Source organism: Strongylocentrotus purpuratus, unplaced genomic scaffold (genome assembly GCF_000002235.5).
Source record: "Strongylocentrotus purpuratus isolate Spur 01 unplaced genomic scaffold, Spur_5.0 spur5_scaffold_5, whole genome shotgun sequence".
In the NCBI taxonomy this organism is placed as follows: Eukaryota; Metazoa; Echinodermata; class Echinoidea; order Camarodonta; family Strongylocentrotidae; genus Strongylocentrotus; species Strongylocentrotus purpuratus.
The window spans coordinates 1,085,500-1,103,569 of record NW_022145611.1 but is presented as its reverse complement, the minus strand read 5'-3'; positions in this window follow the sequence as shown (position 1 = coordinate 1,103,569).

Here is an 18,070-nt window from a genome sequence, read left to right as displayed (position 1 = left end):
ATTCTTTTTACATCCTAAGGCAAATCAAAAAATGTATCAAATAAACGTATGACTTAAATTTTGAGAGTGCTACAATGATTGCAAATTTGAACATGAAACTACAAGTAGTGATTATAAAGTCCATATTAAATGTGGACTTTATTTAATGCTCATTGTCAATAAGAACATTGTTATTCATGATTGGCACTGTGTACTGCAACAGAAATGGACTTGAGCTGTAATTGTGGATCGATCTTTGCTTTTTCTCCTCTCCTCATGTACTCACTACTGTGTAATTCATATAGCATTCAGAGAAGATATTGCCGCACAAACATGACTCAAAGTTGACGCTAACAGCGTGTCCACACACAAAAAGAATTATCCCGAAACTCTCAGCTCAACTGTAAGATCTCGCTTTAGACACCACCAAATGAAATGATTGAAATGCCAAATGGAAGAGGAAGAGTTGTTTTAACTCATAAATATTGCAATCAGTTGTCAAACCATGTTTTAATATTTGAAAACTGAGCGAAACAAAGCGCAATTTTTAAATATTTTTTTAATCTCAAAATATTGCAGTATGTTTCATATTTTCCGTCTTTACACCACATCGATACTTGCGTACGTGATAAATCAAAGTATAATAAAGCTCTCTGAATTTCTTTTTTATAATTTTATGTCCCACGGTTATTTTGGGGAAAAAAATCGAAGGCAATGTCATCAACAAACCCGTGGCGAAATATTCACGAAATGTTAGTCCCATCTGTAGGATACGTGCAGTAACTTGTTTATCACGTACCGTTATACATGCAGAACTGTTTGTGCTTGACTCGGTGTGTATGGATTGAGCATCATTAGTTTGTCTTTGTAATGTCGCGAGTAAAAAATGCTGATGTAAGGTCAAAATTGAGTCAAACAATGATTTATAAATAAATTGGTATGGGTACTGTGAAAATATGTTGGAGTTGCTGCAACCAAGGCATTCCTTGCTGCAGCAGCCACAGTTTAAAAACAGCTGATCGAAGAAGCATTTAGCATCAGGAAGACCGCCCATGCGCATTACCAATCAAATCACGCCAAAACATCTCTGAACTTTTCAGTCTGTGATGTTTTTAGCACAGGTGTAAATGGGAGCGCAAAACATTGCAATTTTTTTAAATGAGGTATTTGACAGTATAAACGCGCCTAATGTATAACTTTCAAGCTATCCATACGGACCATTAGCCCTGGGTAAATGGTAACTGGAGACTTTTTTGTAGGGATCAAATGTTCCAGTAAGAGTTGCCTTTGGGTTAGTTACATTCCAGTGTAGTCACATGAACACTAAGGAGAATAATATGCGCTTCTCTACCCCCCCCCCCCCTCCCCATGCCATCCACCTCAACACTGTTGTCATTTCACTTTCTCTCTTTCTCTACTGTCTCTCACTTTCTCTCTCTTTCTCTCTCTCTCTCTCTCTCTCTCTCTCTCTTCTCCCTCTCTTTCCTTCTCTTCCTCTATATTTCTCTCTCTCTCTCTCCCCCTTCTCTCTTGCTTTCTCTTTCTCTCATTCACCATCTCTTCTTCCCTGACTCCTTAATTTTAGGGTGCGTTCAAGCGATTTTTTTTTAAAGCTAGAATCACAAATCAAAACACTGTTAAAAAACATTGTTGCTGCGGGAGAGCGTTCAAGCGATTTTTCATCAACGCTGATTCTCGCTTAATTCAAGCATCTTTTACAATGTTTCATGTTTGTGTTTTTAAACACGTTTATTTTTACGACCTACAAATCTCTTGAAATCGCTTGAGCGCAACCTTGTTTTGAACTAAACGTCTTTGAAAAACATGTTTCTTGGGTGAAAAAATGTCACTTGAACGCACCCTCAGAGGCATCATTAATGTAAAGGAGGCAAGATGTGTTGTTTGTCATGTGTGATTTGTGGAACCTGAGATTGGGTCAAAGACTGGAAATTTTCCAGGGTGAGTATTTGATTCAAGGACACGTTCTTATGTAATTACCTCCCTTGTTTTGTTTTACAGTCACTCCTCATTAATCTGAAGTGTACATGAAACAAAACACATATTCTTAAACCAAGGATAATAATCCAAGCTAGGGACCAACAATAAATGGGAAACCTCCAACTCAACTTTTTTTTCTTCTTTTTTCCCCCTTTTCCCCCTTTTAAAAAAAAGGGCTTGTCACCCCCAATATTTTGATGCGTTTATGCTTCATTTTGAAGGCAGAATGAGCGTTTGTTAAATGCTCATCGTAAATGCAGTTCCAAGGGGGTACTGTTTATGCTCCCTTCTCCAGGCCACTTGGGGCTCGATCTGTATCTGGATTTGCACGTGAGGGCAGGCCGTCAAGTTTTGGCGCTTTTTTTTTAATATGCTTTGTAGGCACTGCATAGGCAGGAGCACTGTAGGCCTATAATCAAGGAGATACATAGCAGATGACGATCAACTCATGAAATGTGGTGTAGCAAATGCATGATGCGACGGGTTAGGCCTTGCTAAATGATATGCCTTGCTAAATGATATGCCTTGTAGGCACTGCACCGGCAGGAGCATGCATTTATGCGGGCCAGCTAGGCGGCCACCTCATGTATGTGTATGCAATATGCATTAAAATAAAAAGAAGAAGTAAAAGAATAAAAGCACACAAACAAGAGAAATATAATAAAAATAGAAGGAAACAAAGAAGAAAAAAATCTAATAAACATTAGAATCTAGAAGACTAGATATTAAAAATTCATCATTTAATATAGAAAAAAAATATCAAAGTTTACTTTGCACATTATATCTATTAACCCTTCACCCCATCCCGTTCACGGGTCCTGCTAGTTATAGATTTTCATGTGAACCGCAGAAACGCTGATCCAAAACGCACCTTTTTGTGAGTTTTCGATCGGTGATCGTAGTTTATCAGTGATTCTACGAAAATGAGAAAGGACGCAACCGTGTTTTGAACTAAACGTGTATCAAAAGCCTCATTCTGGCCTGAAAAAAGTGAGGCGTAACCGCGCCGTTCGGCTGGTCCACTGCCTGGACTGTTTCAGTGTTCTGTACTTAATCTGCTGAGAAAATAACACACCCTCAACACTAAATCAGATACAGTCCTTGCCTTTTATTCTTACCCTCCCAAGTGTTTTCGATGGGTGTATTTTCGGGGGTCGTGCGATCTGTTAAGGGAAGAGGACATAGATGATTGAAGAATTAAAAATATATAAAAACAAACAGAATCTGGACTTGCATTAGGCTATAATGGAGAAAAGCATGTACCTTTTGGGAATCCCTTCTAGAAGTTAAGAAGAATAATGGTTTGTAGTAGAACTCGATTGCAACTACATAAAAATATCAACTGAAGGTCAATTTTGATACTGTATTGTACATCCCATAGAAATCCTATTTGGATGATGTCATTGTCATGGTTACATACTTTGATAGGTAATGCACAAGGCTATTAAAATAGTCTTGGCTTGAGGTTTATTTTTTCTTAAAGTAGCTGCAAGTGATTGTGTTGCAGGTTCTTAATTTTGACCTTCATTTTGCTATCAGATCAAATGGTCCACTTTCTATCATGGAGTTGCCCCCAACTTTCCTGTCACTAAGGAGAGAACCCTCTCCTTCTACCTCCACTGATTTTAATTGGCTCTCAAACTGCAGGTAGAGTCTGCTAAGAGAGACCCCCACCCCCTCCCTCCCCTCCTTCAAACTCCTCTGATCTCTTTCTCTTTCCTATCTAACTACAGGTAGTCTATGCTCAGGGGAACACCCATTGATCTTGATATTAGACGTCTTGCTGTTTGTCTCATTAGGCCTGGTGGTCTGCCACCCATCCAACTTGCTAGTTCAAGAGTCTCTACCCTGCCATTCTCCAGTCCAGATCCCTGACAGTGACACCCATGCACTGATACATCAGGTCAGTCATCATCATCAGTCATCATTGACCATGATGAACAGCATGAGATGATTAGTCCTAGAGAGTCACTGAGATACAGGTAAATCATGGGTAGATCCAGGATTTTTTCTTTTTTCTTTAAAGGGGGGGGGGGGGACAGTTGGAAAAAATGTAAATACTAATTGTTTATTGTATACCAAGGATATGCCAATTTGTTTTGGTATGGTTTTGCCTCCCTCCAAATCTACTATTGTCTGCCTTAGATCCAAACATGGGTGAGGTGGAGTGGGAGGGGGGGGGTGGTAGTGACAAAAGTATTTGACATAATACAAACATACAACTAGTGATGTTTTTCAAAAAGTGACATTGTGATATAGTTATTGCATTTTTTTCATTTTGGACTAAAAATAGGAAATTTTTCAAAAGGTGTCATTGATGATAAAAATATTGTAAAATATGAAATTAGCTATCTGTCACCACAAGTCTTTACTGGTATATAACACCACAGATTAGTCAAGACTGTTTTCTTCATTATCTCGTTGCTGACTCAGTAGCCTCTGTAATAATATTCATTCAATTCATTTCAAAGCATTTCAATAACACAAACTCAGAACAAAGTTGGCTTTCTTCCAACAACAAAAAGGCGGATATAGCATATATCCCTTGTGAAAGTAAACGCTTTCGTAATTCATATGCATTCTTTCTGCTTTATTCATCTCGTTTTTTATTGGTCGTCATTAGTCTTTACATAATCAATCACTTGAAAATCTTATGCAATTGTATTTTGACAGATAAGAGGGGGGTTTTATTTGGGAAGTGTCTTTGAGTGAGTAAGATTTGTTGCCATTGTATTTTTTATTTGATTCTTTCTTCTACTTCAAGAAAAAAAATGATGACATGTCTCTATGGAATTTTATGTATATGTTTATTTATACTCTCTAATACCTCGTTTTGAAAAATTGTGATGTTTCGCGCAACCGTTTACACTTGTGCGGAAACATTACCGACTGAAATGATCAGTGATGTTTTGGTTTGTTTTGGTTGGTAATGCACATGCGCGGCACTCCGATGCAAAAACCTTCTTCGATCAGCTGTTTTTATGCTGTGGCTACTGCAGTCAGTGAACTCGATTAGTGGGTTACAGTTGCAGCAACAATATTCCTTTTTTCCTGTGTTCTATCATCTTTTTCCTACCATTCCTTATGCTATTCTTTGTTTTTCCATCTTTCATCTTCTTTTCAATCTTTCCATTATCCGATCTATTCTTTATCACTTTTTCTTTCTGTCTTTCCATATGTTATTCTCTCTTTCCTCCTTCTTTTACCTTCTTTTATGTTATTCTTTATTATTAATATTATTTTTTTCTTTTTCTATCACCTTCTCTTATTCAATTCTTTGTTTTTATCATTCTGTCACTTTCTCTTTCTGTCTTTCCTTGTGTTATTCTTTGTTTCTTCCTTCTGTCACTTTCTCTTTTTGTCTTTCCTAATGTTATTTTTTGTTTTTTCCTTCTATCACCTTCTCTTATGTTATTCTCTGTTTTTATCGTTCTATCATTTTCTTTAAGGACGACGGCTAGCCCCGCTCCTAAAGCCACGTGAAGTCAGCTGCGAGCTTTTATACTCGTCAAACATGCAAAAAAATCACACTTCGGTTTGAATTGATTTGGGCTTGGCATTTTTGCTGGTAAAGCGTAGTTGCCTTGGTAACATCACTGAAACATCACAGTCAGGCTCTTGTTTAGCATTTTTTGGCGTGTTTGGATGCAAGTTTGAAAGTTTATTCACACATTTAACGACTAATCTCTTAAGAGCTAGAAAGTCGTTAAATTGTTACTTTACCATAGAGTTAATACCTTCTGGCTCCACAGAAGAATGATGCGTCTGTTTTTATATCAAGACTAGTAACCATCTGTAATTTTCTTTTTTAAGGAGAAAATTAAAATCATGTCATATTTGTTTTGAATATTACGGACTGCCTTGCAACTGAAAGTAGGATTTTTTTATCCCAATCCCAATACCCCCAAATTGGTTTACCACCTGCACTTCTGACATCAATCCTGCATGCTCTCTTTAAACATAATACTACTCTAAAGCTCATTGCCAATATTACCTCTAACCGAAAGTGAAACTTGGTAGCAAAGTCATATTTTGTTAGCATAAACAAATCTCTCTTCCTTGAATGAAGGATTCTGTGCTATAATGGTTGGCACTTCTTGTTTGGGAAGTGAAAGTTGTTTTTTAATTCAGGAAATGAAACTTGTAGAATTGAGTCCTGATATTGATATTTGCATCGAGAGAGAGAGGGGAAGAGGGAGCGGTAGATAAGAAGAGAGAGATGGGGAATAAGAAGGAGATATAAAGGGGGGAGGGTTTTTTCATTGCCTGATGCTGTTTATTGCCTAGTTTAAGATTCCAGAAAAGCCCTAATCATTGTGAACATACTGATCTATAATATACATTTAGAAGAGGTGAATATCTCTTAATGGTTCAATTGAGTTTGTTTAATGGAAAGTCTCTTCCTCATCAAATAAGACAGGGACTGAATAAGATGCTACCACATCGTCTTAAAAGGCACAAAATCAAGTGACCTCTCATTATTCCTGACCATCCTCTGTCCATGCAGTAAGGGGGAAACAGATTGCTCAGAATGAATATCTGGCTGTCCGCAGGCGGGAAAACATTGTCCAGGATAAACGGCTATAAGAATAAATAATCAATATATATCCTCCTAATTTTGTAATCAAAATATCATGGCACTCGTTTCCATTGAGATATTTTGACTGAAAATTCAAAGTTACTTTTCTTTGAAGTTCCTTAGCTTTCATTACATCATGAGCAGAGCCCTGAATTTTCTCAATCAAATAGCCAGACAAACTTGTAGCTAAAAAACAATCTCAAGGCTTTCTTAGCAAATGCACAATTAATTATGAGCTCTGCGGCATTTATACAAGAGATTTCATATCTATTATCTAGAATCGATTGAATTTGGTACTTTCAAAGTGAACAAATTCACAAAACCTCAGCTAGTTATTATTTCCCTATATTATATTTAAAGTGACTCGGTAACATTGTTGAAGGTTGATGGAAAAAATTGCGTAATTTTTGTATGATATGTTACTCATTATATTCCTTCTACTGTACTAACCCTCTAACATGCAAAAAATCCTGAAAAAATTCTCAACCCACAAAGATATCAATGGTTTTCTTTGAAGTTGCCACTTTGCAACACCCTCAAACAGTAAATTTTACCAACCACTTTTGAAATTTCCCAACCGTTTTTCCATGAAAATAAGACATAAGACAGACTTTTAAAAATCTTTCAACACTTAAATGTCTGGAATGGTATATCGAGCCAATTCATTGCTTTGTGAAGATTAAGTTCATCTAAAATGTATTTGAATTGTAATATTATAGTTCAAAGAATGAAAGGCCAAGTCCACTCCAAAAATAACTTACTTGTAATAGAAGCAGAAAAATCAGACAAACCAATCGAAGCAGAATTGGATAACTAATTAGAAAGTTATGAGTTTTTAATGAAAAACTTGAAAATCGCTAGACAAATTGGCAACTCACTCATGAGTCTTTGACATCAAGTCCCTTTAATGTAATATGCATCATGCAATTAGCACAGTGATGAAATTCTATTTTCAAATGCAATTCATATTCGATTTTGAGAATAAGCCATTTTGTAAATACTATCTGCACATGGGCAGATAAAGGTAATTTCTGATAAAATTGTAAAACCCACCAAGATGAATAAGTGCTCATGTTCTGTAATCATTATTCATGTGTTGCACCTGCGGTACATTCTATGATTCAACATGGCAAACAAAAGCTGTTCATGAAGCACATACATGACTTAGGCATTGATTAATCTAAAATACACAAAGTGGAACTTCTCCATGAGTAAAAGATCTGTGGATAATTCATGTTTAAAACAGAATTTTAATTTCCATAGTATATATCATGACTTATTGTAATTTGAATACTGTATTGCCTTTCATTTTTATATAGCAAGCATTATACAACACACCACAAAGGCTGTCTCAGGGCGCGTTCATGCTTGATTTTGACGGCCAGAATCAGGCATCTGTTACGCGTTTAGTTTAAAACACGGTTGCGTCTTAGCTCACTTTTGTAGAATCACCGAAAAACGGCGATCACGATCGCCGATCGTAAACTCACAAAAAGATGCGTTTACAATTTGTAAACGCGTTTAAATGGGGTCAACGCACTGACCTCTAGTGGGTCTACGTAGCATGCACAGTGAAGGTTTGCGAATCCAGCTGGAAGACCAATTAAGGCCACACACTGAGAATTGCCTGGTAGAGCCAGAGAAGTAAGCATGAACACTACATCGTGGAACTGCGATCACGATGAGCGTTTACGATGAGCGTTTCAGATCGCTCATTCTGCCTTCAAAATTTAAGCATGAACGCAGCCTCAGTCTAATCACCCATTTGAAACCTCGTCCTTTTTACCAACTGCAGAAATTCAAGATTACATAACATTACACTCACTTCCACTCGTCTGGCCACACCCAAATCAAAGTCATATGATCAAACAAAACATGCCAAATTTTTCTTAGTTCACCCTCCGTCAGGAATAGAATGGGCAATATGCGCATAAAAGAAAATCGATAGATAAAATTTCCATTTTATTCTGACAGAAACCCGTGATCTGTTTTCAGTCAATTAGCATATTTTTAGAAAGTGTTCTGAACCACAATTACCTTTAGCTGTTGAAATTGCATGCTGCCTATATTAGCTTCCATACTAGTAGTAGTTATCCCATGCCTCACACGTCACCTATCCCTTCTTCCTCTTCCTCTCTCTTTTCCTCTGTTAATCCTTTCCTTTCCCTATCAATCATCATTTTCAAAGCATCCAAACTTCTCATGGAAGTGAAAAATTTCCTATCAAGGTGCTGTTTTAAAGTTTTGCTAGAAGTTCTGTGACCTGAATCAACTCCACAAATCTTCAAGTGAGGGAAGTCAAACTGGGAAGGGCTTAGGTTTAATATGAAGGCTCTGTATCACACTAAAGACCATACAGTGGCTTGTATCAAACCATCATAGTCCTCGTCCTATCATGTACAACCAGAAACTATATACATAAACATCATAGGCACGGTAGTTGCCTCTTGTTTTACAGTGAGTGCATGAGAGAGGTATTAATATGATATAATATAATATAAACACTACTCAATCAATTTATAAAGTTTTCCCTTTTTTTGTAATCTTCACTATTTTGAGAGTTTGTATGTTGATATTAGGTGTCATGACTAAAACTGCAGATGCCCATCACCACAATACCAAGTGGCAGCAGGTTTTTTCATCTTTTTTTATTTCATAATAAAACATAACAGATGTTAAAAGTTTGTGAGAGCCCATTTCAAACTGCTTTCTGCCATGTCTTCAGCCTTTCATAGAAGGAACCTCTAGAGAGTAGAGGATTTTTTGCACAATTTTAATTTCCCTGCAACCAATCTGTTTTGAATTAACTTGTGTAAAGTAGCTTTAATAGCGAAATGTAGTGACACCAAAAGACGCACCCGGAACACAAAATAATTAGTAGTTGGAAATCATAACTTTATCAAGTAGAGGTAGGAGCACATGTATTGTTAGGATATGGAGATGGCAAATACATGTTCTATCTAAACATTACATATGTCAAAAAAGTGTTTTTAATTAATAAAGATTACCAACTATTTTGTCTTTTGCATGTTAAACTCATCTTTTCGTGCCACTAAATTTTGCTAAGCTATCTTTAGAAGTCTCTTCTTTGCAGGCCGTCCATAAAGGCTAGGCAAAGCATATCATCAATGTGAAGGTTACTGAGTCTCTTCTTTTATCCATAGAATGATACATCCCTTAGCCAGGCCCTTCTAGCCTTGAGAAGCAGCTAGAAATCACAGTTGACACTCAACATTGGAAACTTCTGCTTTGATTTAACATTACTTCCTCTGGATAAAACATAGAGGGCATTCACCTACAAAATTTTAGAAAATGATATAGAGATTTCATTCTTTTCTCTCTGCTCCTTGTTTTGGCGAGGAACATGCCAGATCACTAGTGACGTTTACACGGCGGTCAGTTAAGGAGTTAAGGTCGTTGTTACAAAATTCAAAGTTATCTTATCTTTGGTGGTGGTGGTTATTTAACCTGACTGCTAAGAAAGCATAAATGCTTGTTAGTAAACAACCAGACGGCCGACGGCTTTAGGACCTCTCCGAGGGACCTGGTAATGAGGATTAATGCCTTACCAAAGGGCATTAGCGCATCGACTTGGTTTCGAACCCGGGTCACTGGATTACAAGACCACTGCTCTACCGACTGAGCTATCGTACATAGGGACCATGCAGACACACTTGTGGTTGAGAAAGGTTTAGTTAACTTAAAGTTACAAATCATGTCAGATCTTAAGGTTAGTACAATAACTAAGAGCTGCATAGGGTCTTCACTCAAAGTTATGTGCCTTGAACTTTGAGGTTACAGTAACTTTGAGAATGCTTTTTCTGGCTTTTAGTCAGTCACTTAAATTCTTATTGTTTGAACAGTCTTGTGTGAATGCTGTCATTAGTGGATCGTTGTTAAAAAGTTTAAATCTACGATGGTCCCGTGTGAACATAGCTACTGTCTAGTTTAAAAATCTACATGTTCATGCATTTAAAACATGTTGCCTCTCCAGTTTCTTTTTTTTTAAACTTCCTAATTTAATTTACAAACGTGATTTTGATAGGGGTGATCCACATACTCCCCTCCCCGTTTAAAGGTATTACAAAGTTTTGGTATGGGGTCATGAATTTGGTTCAAGTGAACATATTTTGAAGCATAGGTGATTTTACAATATTCATTGATCGCGGTTGAAATTGAGTCTTGAATGATGAAATTGTAAATGATAAACTCTTTATGTTGTATAGCTCCCTCTCAAGTCTGATATTAATTTAGCTTTAAAACAATGTTTCTTGACTACAATCGACCGATTTGCTATTCTGAGATTTTCTGCTATTAGAAATATTTGAAGTTTACCGGGAGCACAGATAAATTTTGATTATTAAATTTCATGAAAGCAAAAGTGTTTAGGAGCTACATTTTCTAGTGCTTACATTTTCTAGTGCTTATCATTTTCCTCTGGGGCCTCTAAATATATCAAACTTTTAAAGAATTACTATACATCAAATTTTCACAATTTCCCAAAACTTTGCATTACCTTTAAGTGAGCAAAACAAAAACTCATTATGTTTTAGACATACTCTTTGTGTTCAATTTTTATTGATCATTTGTTAAATTCTTGTCATTGTATCATTTTTTTTTCTTTTAATTTCAAGCTTTCCTAACAAAGAAGAAAAAATTGTTTGGAAATTCAATTGATGAAGTATACTTCTCTTCCAGCCCCTACTTTCCCTCAATAAAAGGCAAGTGTTAAGCTTGTATTCAACAGGAAATCACTCATGGAAACCCTCTAACTGCGTTAAGATGCGTGAAACCACACACATCTTACTTTATTATCATTCAAACAGTTTTTTCATAATAGTTACATTGAGATATTCAATGCCTGTTCATATTACAATTTTGAAGTTTAAAAAAGAAGTGATAAAAGTATCAAATTTGTACTGTTTATTACTTCCCTCTTTCTGATAGCTTCCATCTCATAAAGTATAGATGTAAAGTTTAGGATTCTCTGAAATTGATTTTGTATTGGCATGTTCCCAAAGAAGAAGAGTGTGGATTACAGCACTAAGCTTGTGCAATTAGAAGAGGATCATGTTCTTGTTTGCAAACATGGTTGGAACTAGAGGCTCTAAGATTTAGGGTCCGTTCAAGCAATTTTTTAAAAAGCTAGAACCACAAATCAAAACGCCGTTAAAAAACATGATTACTGCGGGAGAGCGTTCAAGTGATTTTTCATCAGCACTGCTTCTCGCTCATTTCAAGCCCAGCCACTGCTCATCACACTGTGCAGTTTGACCCAGGAAGTATAGGTCAACTTCGCCACGGGCTTTCTGAATTTCTTTACGGTCGAGTGTCGGCCAAACCAGAAGCAGTCCACGATAATGACATTATAGAATCAAGATTGAGATTTCCGTTCGTTCAAGCGATTTTTAGCACCCTTTTCAGCGTTTGATGTTTGCGTTTTTAAACACGTTTATTTTTTACGACCAACAAAAAAAAAAAACCATGTTTTAAACTGAACGTCTTTGAAAACCATGTTTCTAGGGTGAAAAAGTGTTGATTGAAGAGACAAGTAAATGAAAGCAAGGACTTCCTACTCATCCTGTTTGTACAAATAATTTTCAAAAAATTAGAAGGCAGTAAATCCATGCACTGTTCATATTGTTCAAATCTTCTGGGGGAAAAGAAAAGACACTACAAAAAATATTGCATCTATTGATATTGTGTGTACTGACCTTAAGATAATCAGGCTCAGTCATTCCTACATATATCTGTAATAAATAATTATGTATCTTTGGAATATATATTTCCTTCGAAAAGTAGAAAACGCTATCTCCAATGTAGGAACTTTGTTTACCTAATGGAGGTGCTGTAGTATAGTGATTCACACACTAACTGAATCCAAGGGTTGAGCTTGGGCAAGGCATTTATCCATTTTTGCCACTCTCAGAATTTGCCATAATTAACCAAACAGAACTGATCAATGGTAATTCATGCTTGTTATCCTTTGTGTAATTGACCTACATAACCTAACACTTGCATGGCAAACTGTGTCCAAAGTTCTACTTGTCTCACATGCTTTATAAAGGCAATGGCGAGCTGGCGACCTATTTTGATCAGAGTACTGTGGGTATAAGCTTTCGAATGCAATAGGACATGAAGGTTCCAATGAAAGAGCAAGTGTCAGCATATGTCTGGGTAAATGTGATTCATGTTTAAACCAAAAATGTATTTTAAATGATTTTTTTTTAAAGTCCATAGGCTAACACGTTATGCTGTTGGACTCAATAGTCCAATGAGACTGATCGTAGCTCTATGCAAGAGGATGAGTCTATGGGGGTTTTCCTAGTTCATGGGTTGTGCAATGTGAAGAAATAAGAGAGAGATCAGGGAGAGGAAACAAGATCACTCAGTTTGTAACGGAAGGTAAGATGAGATACAAACAAGCACTGCCTACAGGTCTGATGTAAACACTTATATGCTAGTCTTCAGTACCCAGCGCCCTGGTTTTCAATTATTTTAAATGTTTCAGTTTAAAAAAAAGTACAAAAGTAACATGAAATGAGATAAAGTCCTTCCAAAATTTCATGGGCACACAACAATGGACGAGATTTTTTTTCTCAATGAAAAGTGGAAATTATTGGCAAGTTTTCTGATTTCAATTCCTGCGTGGATCTATGTTCTTATTAAGACATGCAGCTATAAGGGCAGATTCACCAACATATTGAGCCAGTCATGGGGCCAGCAACCAACTAGTTTACATGTTGACAGGGTAACACTCCTCGTTTGGTTGTTTCCAGGGTTGCCCTAGGAAAGGGCTCAAGGGCACTTGTGCAATTTCATCAAGGGGGGGGGGGCAGGCCTTTCAGGGGCCGGGGCCCCAAGTCATTTCTCTCATCTTCATCCTAGTCAAATGGACTGCATCAATAGAAGGGGAGGGGCTCTCAATTAAAAAAAAAAATATTCATCACCAAACCCTACTACAAATGGTTTTGTTAAAAACGATTGCATTAAATGACTAACATCATTACATGTTCCTAAAACCATTCTTCGAAGCCATGTTAAATTTAGTGACATGTTAAAAAACTCAATATCTGGCATTTTAAGTCCCCCTTCTTCATATGTACCAACAACCTGTTTCCTACTGATTTTATCTGGCTTATTCTTCCATATAAATTTAAAGAACTTAACTTTTATGGTTTTCATTAACTTAGCTGAAGGATCTGGGATTGCCATAAAAAGATGATTAAACTGTGGTAACAGTAATGATTTAGCAACTGTAACTCTTCCAAGAACCGTAATGTTCCTTTTGATCCAAGAAATCATCTGGCGTTTTACTTTGTCAAATATTCTATCATAGTTATAAACTGGTATTTTGTCAATAACAACATGAAAGTCAGCACCAAGATAACGAAAAAAATCATTATGTACAAAATTCACTTGTCTTCCTTCTAATTCTATATCTTCATTACATTTTGAGGCCCCAATCCAAATTGCGTTTGTTTTTTGGATATTGATCTTCAGCCCACTACAGTTTCCAAATAGGTCCAAAATATGTAGTGCATTACAGAAACTAGCAGCTGTGCCATCAAGAAACAATATTGTGTCATCTGCATACTAAAGGATCTTAAAGGTAAAGACCAGTATTGGCAACGCCCCAATTTCAAAAAATGAAATGGAAGCTCTCATTACCAATCATGTGAAAGAATATGTTTTGACTAATACATGATGATAAAAAATTTGCCGGGAAACCGCCTACTAATTCATATATTTGGTAAATTTATTTCTCTCATGGTCTGGTGAGAGAGATAGGGTAGTCCCATATACATCTTTCTGTGTATAGTGCTTGTAACTTTACGAAGAATGGGCCAAATTTCTTATCATTTTGATGATTCCAGAACCTTGCAGATGCTAGATGCTAGATGATCAACCTTTTCTGATCGATTCCACAACGTTTCTTTCACAATGCAATCGCATGACCATTACTGGTCTTTACCTTTAAATTCCTTTGAACCGACAGAAATTCCTTTCACAGAGTGTGAATTTCGGCGCACAACAAAAACAAGTATGGAGAATTTGGATCCCCTTGCCCACATCCCCTTCCTACACGAAATCTCGATGTTATTTGCCCATTAACCATAACACTAGAGTATGCATCACTATGCAATATCTTTATCCACTTTATAAACGAACTATCGAAACTTAAAAAGGGAAAGTGTTTTATACAGAAAGTGGTGAGAAACAGTATCGAATGCTTTTTCAAAATCAATTAACAAAATCATTCCAGGAACATTTTCTTTTTCAGTATAAGCAATAATGTCATATAACATTCTAATATTTTCACCAATAAATCGTCCAGACATAGAACCTGTTTAATTAGCATGTATAATACGAGGTAATACCTTTTTTAGTCTATTAGCAATACAGCTTGATAGTATTTTATAAACAACATTCAACAGAGAAATTGGTCTCCAATTTTTGATAAAGTGTCTCACTTTGTCACCTTTAGGAAGTAATGTTATCAAACCAATATTTTGCGAGATAGATAATTTTCCAGAAGTGTAAGCACAATTCATACTACGCATCATATAAATGCCTAATTCTTCAAAGAAAACTTTGAAAAATTCCACAGTAAATCCATCCTGACCGGGAGCTTTATTATTTTTCATATTCTTTAATGCATATTCAATTTCACTGTGAGAAATTTCTCCCTCTAAAGAAATACTCTCTTCTTCTGTGAGACTTTGAAAATGTTCTTCACTTATGTGAGAAAAAAGATCTTCTGCATCACAATTAATCTAATGATGTTCTAATATGAACTTTGTTCTGAACTTTGTATACCGTACACATAATCTACATTAGCAAACATTCATTATCGAACCTAATATCATTCCTGATTCTGTTTGTCCATCCTCAGTAAAAACTCATGATATATCGGACTACAATCTTTTTCTTTCTGAATTTTGTGTAATGTAATGAAATAACATTTCTGTAGGACTTACCAGTTTGATCTCGCAGTTGTGACAGGTTCAACCTCATGTCGTTCAGACCACTTCAGCTTAATATAAAATATGGTATTTGTTAGCAAGTACCCTATTGGCTGAAAGGGTGTCATGTGCAACTCAACATCTTTTTATTATATTTCAACCACGGCCTGTGGCCTTGATGAAATATCAAAATCTATCAGGAACTTCTGAATTTGTTGGTTCATGTATTTCTTATATTGAACACCAAAGCATGCAATATTTGTGTGATACCAGAGGCAAAATGTTATTGTAAAGCAGTGAGTGTTATGTTCCGAAGAACTAGTGAGAAAGTCACAGTTTTTATTTTCACTAACTCTACATCTCCAGAAGATGAAAGCAACAATGTGAAATTCAAATTTTTTATCTCCACTTTTATGGTATGCTGCAAAAGCATAAGGTTATAACCATGCTGAGGCTACTTTTGGTTATGTAACAGTACATGTACCATCGGCAGACGGAATGATGTTGGCCATTTACCCCACAATGTATCATGCTAGGCATTTTTATTTTCTTGCTATTTACTCGGGGGGAAAAGAAACTTTCACAACATAAATTGTTCATGAGCGGGATTACAGCAAGAGATTTTTGTGTTTGTGAAAATTCACTGGTGTTATTCAACTATTTTGCAGTATGAAAAATGTCACGTATCTGTACCAAGGCTATAAAGAGACTTTGTTGCATTGTTCAGATGAGAGATATTAAAAGGTAGTGACTCTAGATGTACAAGTAAAGATAAAGAGATAATCTGAAAGTTTGAATGAAAACGGATCATTATTAATGATAAGATTTGGGTAAAAAAACTGATGTGATCGATTCCTTAATTCTCCCAATTTCATTATCAGAATTTAATTACATTTTTAGGTTAATGTAAATCGTCACAAAGCAATGAATTGGCTCTATATACTATTACAGACATATAAGTATTGAAAGATTTTTTAAAGCCTGTCTTATGTCTTATTTTCATGGAAAAACGGTTTGGAAAATTCAAAAATGGTTTGGAGAATTTACTGTTAGAGGGTGTCGCATGAATATCTTTGTGGTTTGAGAATTTTTCAGGATTTTGTGCAAAAATCATGCATTTTTTTCATCAACCTTCTATAATGTTACCGAGTCACTTTATATACAAAGGTTTCAAGCACATACAATATTTTTATCTGGCTTTACAGGAGGGTTGCGTGGAATAGCTTGAAAGGTTTTAGCCATTAACAAAAGATGGTTACCACTTTGTGTTAGTATGTTAGAAAGATATTAGATTTTATTAGGCAATGGGACTTTGTACAGGGTAGAAAGGAGGGGTAGATCTATTTTAAAAAATGTACAAGTTTTGTCGTCTGGATAAAAGGACTAAATTGAGAAGAAGTTTTTATGGAGATTGTAGGTTGATTTGTTTGTTTGTTTTACATGACTACTAAGAAAGCATGTGTGTGCGTGTAAGTATGTAAGCAACCAGGGGATCGATGGCTTTAAGTATGGTCACCTTTTAACCAAGCTTCTTGCCTGTTAGGTATTAGACAATAAATATGTACTCTATATTTGTAGACACTTATGATAGTTTACTGAATTATCTTATATGGAATGCCTATTTATAAAAGTTTAGGCTTATGAAGCTTAAGTTGTACCTGTGTTCAATAATTCACATATATAATATATATATATATATATATATACACAAATTGTTAAATGTTAAGATACTCTACTTTAAAGGTACCAGGCACGATCATTAGCATTTTATGCAATTTTCTTGTTACTATTATTTGTTTAAGATATTTGTTAAACATACATTTATTATTGTTATTGTTATATAACTGTATTTGAATGTTTGGATAATAGAACCTCAACTCAAGTCCTCTCTGAGGGACTTGGTAATGAGGATTAATAAATGGCTTACCAAAAGGCACTAGCGCATCAAATTAGTTTTGAACCCGGGACCTCCAATTTACAAGACGTACTGCTCTACCTCTGAGCCATCACGCCTCACTCTGAATGATGCAACATTTTCAGAAAATTTGATAAATATATAAGAGGAATATACGTGCACAATCATTTTTCTTAGGGGGCGTAGCATTATTTTGAATAAACAGATGCTAAACAGCTTGTCCATTGAGTTATGAACCTGTGTACATAGTGAGTGTTTGCTCCTTTGGATTATAAAGTTTTGTATTTTCCTTAGAGAAAAAGGATTAGCCAACATATCTTTTATGGGTGTCATGATCATATTTTGTATTAACGAGCACAGCAGTCTGAATAAACAGACGCTACCGGTGAGTTAACTTATCATCAGAAGATAACAGTCTGAAATGATATAGTTATAGTACTCAATCAACATGTTTACTCAGTTTTACTATCAGCTGAGTCAATTAAGTTAAGTAAACCACTAAATAAAGGTGTATGAACTTACTAAACAGAACTTTGGATCATAAAACAGATATATGAAAAGATAACTAACAGATTGCAAACTAAATAACTTCATACTTTTAATATGTTATTTGGATACGTGTGTCCAATTAAC